Source organism: Sorghum bicolor, chromosome 7 (assembly GCF_000003195.3).
Source record: "Sorghum bicolor cultivar BTx623 chromosome 7, Sorghum_bicolor_NCBIv3, whole genome shotgun sequence".
Classification (NCBI taxonomy): Eukaryota; Viridiplantae; Streptophyta; class Magnoliopsida; order Poales; family Poaceae; genus Sorghum; species Sorghum bicolor.
The window spans coordinates 19,076,975-19,081,795 of record NC_012876.2 but is presented as its reverse complement, the minus strand read 5'-3'; the positions used below and the strand labels follow the sequence as shown (position 1 = coordinate 19,081,795).

Below are 4,821 nucleotides of genomic sequence, written 5' to 3'. Positions count from 1 at the left end.
AAAGAGGGAAAAAAAAAGGGGAAAGGACGGCAGGGTGTATGCATGCAATTGCTTACCCTAGCCCGTAAGCTCGTAAATTTAGAATTTCTTATTTTATTTCTTCTACGGGTCTATATTCACTTCAAGGATTAATGATGTTTTTCAAGAATCGACTGGTAAATCCTTCTTGGATTAAATCTTTCAAGGATGTTCTCATTTTTATTAAACCGTATTTCTCTTCTATGAGAAATATTCTCTACTACATGAGAGTTTATTATGTGATATACACAACGAGATAGTGTTATTCACTATAAAGTCATTCAATGACTAATCCTTCTAGGACATGCTCTTCTTGAGACTTTAATATTCATTCAGGAATATATTATTCTACATTAGACTTCTTAATACTTTGTATGAGATTAATTTTTACATGTTGTGATTTCTTTTCTTCAAGAACTATAAGGATTTTCCATATCCACTTACTAACTGCATATTTCATATTTATTCATTTTATTTGCCAGAGATATTGCAGAACATTTATTTCTTCTTAGTAGGAGATTCAACCTCAATTGCTTTCTTTATTGACCCGATATAACCGCTTCAAGTGACTTTGCCATGGACTTTATTTTCGGAATCCGGGTTCTCATAAGAGAAACATTTGCAATTATAGAGGTAGCATTGTCGACAACTATTATTTTCTCCCAATACTCTCACAACGTGAGATTATCCTATCTCTTTGTCATTTTCTAAACAAGAGATAATTTATTGTTCTGCATACCCAACACTATGATGTGCGCGCTTAGTGTGTTGGATTTCATCTTCATGATGATCCTCTTCATGAGGTGCCTAACCTTCTTCATGAGGTGTTCTCTTCATAAGAATGGAGGAGTTTATTTTTATTTCATTTAACAAGTATACACTAAACTAGAATCCGCAGGCGTCCCCGTAGATTTTAGCTTCATAGTATACACATTTAGTTTACTACTAGTAAACACAACTTCTTGTTTATAACTTCAAATTACTCCTCTCATTTTCAAAAATATCTGGCATATGCTCTGCTTCATGCTTCAAAAGAGCATTAGTCAAACTATTATTTGATTTAGTGCGTGATACTATTCCTGCTTCAAGCTTCAAGGAATATTTTCTCTTAAAACCATTCTTCCTTTCAAGAAAATAATATTTGGCATTCAACATAGGCTTTCTCTCCCCCTAATGCCAATATTAGATCTTTAATAGCATACTTCAAAAGAAATCCCCTATGATGGGCTTAAAATAATTCAAATTCATGTATCTCCAACTACAAGTGGAGGCCCATTCATATATGCTATGATAAAATTTTATATGAAATATTCACGCACATATTTAAATATGGGGGTTATTATACATTATATGCAGTGAGGTAGGATTCATAAAGTGCACTTAAGAATGTTCAGCATTCCTACGAAATCATGGATGTTCTCTCCCTAATTTGCACATATCATAGTTTATAAAACTATTTTATTATCTAGCTTCTTTATTCTTAGCCTAAAAAATTGATCCAAGTACTCATACATAAAAAAATGGACCATACATTTCAAATGTATAAAATATGCAACATTCAAATTTACATGGAATTTCTTCAAGAATTTTCTAATTGCCATTAATGCAATATCCTCAAATGCCTTTTTTTAATAAATACCAAATCGTTTAAGCGTGTTATCCACCATCTTAATTCCACAATAATTCATCCCTTCAATTGGGTTACTTCTCCATTTAGCTAATTTCAGAAGTCACTCCCTCTGATCTTAAGCCACTTGGCCATAGACCAATATATTACTTATGTATGCAACACATGAAAAACAAAATATTTCTTAGTTCAATGGGGACTATATAGACATAGCGTACTAGCTAGCCAACTTAATTATGTGAAGAGTGCAAGGTAGCTACTAGCTACAAATTTAGCTTCTTCTATGCTAATATCCATACAGAAGTGGAGATACTTGCAGCTCGACGGGAGCATAACATATTAATACACATTCAAGTGTAACATGGAATGTTGGTATTCAATCCAACATAATAGATAACAACAAAATGCAAAGCTACAGGCTTACATGCAATTAGTGCAATATAGAGAAAATTAACATAGCCAGAAAAGTCACGACTAGAACTTTAAGTCCTTATACACGCACTTAAAGATAGATTTAGGAAGGCTATGCCTACTAAATATATATTATCCACATTTTCTTATGCCTTTACTTGAAATTTCTCCCCCTTTTCATACCATAATTACTTCAAGTAGTAATATGCTTCATGCATCATCTATGATTAATCATTACAAATGTTCCATAGAATTTAACCATACTTATGAAATACATATGTTGCGTGTACCATTCAATGTAGAGCAACATATTTGAGGTAGGACATAAACTTCTAGTTTTTTGAGCTGAAGTATTGAATACTTAGTTTATGGATTATACAATTTCTTGGCTAAATTGATCCTTCCGAGATCAGTTCATATGCCAGTATAGTCCAATCGTTCATGTGCTTCTAGGAAATTCAATCTTCCTTCTACCTACATGGTAATATTGCACAAAGAACGATAACCTTCATGGTTAATAAGGCTTCTTTGTGGATAAAATAATGCAAAACTTATTTATATAGGCAAAATAAGCAATTGTTTATATGTGAAACATATAATTCTAATTCATTCCATATAAGATTGACACATATTATTGCAAGTAAAAATTGCAACTATTGCAACTAAGAATAATAAATACTTGATATAAGTCTTCAAGCTAATAAAGTAACCATTAACTCTTCTATGAGTTTATAAAATCCACATAATTCAACGGAATTAAAACTTAAAGCATTGCCACTATAAATACTTCTGGATAGTAATTTCAAAGAAAAAATAAATATATAAGCACATAATTTAAGTTCTTCTTCTAGAGAATCCTTAAAAATTCATTACCCATTCTTGCATGTCTTAGCTTCTATGCTTGACATTTAGCATCTTCATGCATACTTTATTTCATAGTAGTGATATGTAATAATGATCCTTCTAGGAGTACAACATATGCAAGTTATATATCCTGATCCATAATGCTACCTAGAAAATTCTAACTCAACTTCTATTTGAGTAATTTCTGATGATAAATTTAAATACTTCATGTATTATATTGCTCTTTGATATTCTATATACAAGAGAAATTTCTTCAAGAATATTCACCGATAAAATTTTATTTATCATCATGTCTTCTATGATATTTAATACAAAACTTTGGATCATTGTATTTATTTGTAGAGCAGCATATATATCTCATAGGGTCATGTAAAGTTTGAAAATTCAATTTTCAATAATATGGGATATCTTATAAAAATTTCTCATACATCCCACAAAGACCTTTGAGATCTATTATGGCCATATACTCATTAAGGAGAATAATACCAGGAACTATAGTGCCTGAGTCTACTACACTTCACTGGTAGTAGAATATCCTACTAGGATTTAACAATGACAATGCTATATAATTCTTTTATTCAAAGCAAGTCCAGGATATTCCTTCTTCATGAAGCTATGCATATATATCATTATAACTAGAATCATTATGTGTGCATAAGTTTACTGCATGTAAACAAGTAGCAAGGTGCAAAAAATAGTGGACGATTATACAAAAAAATATTCATAGAAGCATCCTAGCATTTTTTAGGATCATGATATATGTAAATTTTCAGAATTAATACCAACCATTCTCCTAAAATTTTCATTATACTAGGAGAAACAAATATGAGCCTCTCAAAGGTGATAAGTCTAAGGTCTGTAGGATTTAGAGAGCTCATATATATACCTTATACCATATTTTTACTCTTATACATGTGGATATAAGAATACATAGTAATATACAAACGACATAGGGTTAAACAAACAAAAAAACTATGTTTTCCGATGTCTTATATGCACAACAATCCTATAAATCAATAATTTTCAGAAACAGTAGATATTATTCTGCAAGAATATAGAGCATAAAATCTTCCAGATTTTGTGGACTATAAAATTTCAGATTTATATAGTCTCATACTTATTTTCTGAAATTCTTATAGATTTTTTTTTCTCGGAAATTTCCACAACATATTCCCTTTTCTTGGCCCAATTCATTTTCTTTCAAATCTGTAGGTACGAAGGACTACTTGGTCCGACATGGACTATCTCCGATCCCTCTTCTCAGCCCAAACGGCGACGTGCGAGCCACATGTCAGTGGAGGCAAGGAGGTATTAGCATGCATGCACTGCAACATCAAGGAGCGATTTTCAAGCGTGTAGGCAAAACGGCATGCAGGCCATGAAAATTTGGGAGGGCAACAATGACCTGGCCATTAATACGCGATAGGCTGAACGGCTGCTGCCAGCAAACCGTGAGTTGTGGTGCCATGTTCATAGATGTGCAAAGCTTATTTAAGGAAACTCAACCAATTATATTCTTATGTAATCTCAAACAATTATATTGGCTTGATTCGACTACGAGTCATATTTGCTTGCAACAATTTCAATGTGTGTTTGTATCCTTGAGAGATGCGTTAATAATGTTGGCTTCATGCCTAACTTGCAAATATCATGATGGTTGTGGCATACAGGCCACAATCGTTATCGAGAAAGACTAGTTCAATGGCAAATAGCCTAAGCATGCTGCGTTGAGGCCGTACTCAGTGCATTTGGGGATATCAGAGTTCCAGTCGTATTCCAGACAACATGCAACATACTTCTGGTACATGACATAATCGGAGGAAACAAAAGCCTTTTTTATTTTTAACCCTAGATACAAACTCTGAAATTTTTTATTTACTCTATATGTATATACTCCGTGT

The 4,821-nt window shown here is 32.5% G+C and overlaps 1 long non-coding RNA gene across 1 annotated transcript in view; it reads left to right on the top strand.

The window, feature by feature from the left end:
* The window catches only part of LOC110436865, a 9,721-nt gene extending 5,212 nt beyond the window's left edge, over positions 1-4,509 (top strand). The window contains exon 4 of the long non-coding RNA XR_002454745.1: positions 4,133-4,509. This is a non-coding gene — a long non-coding RNA (uncharacterized LOC110436865). The remainder of the gene's footprint in view (positions 1-4,132) is intronic.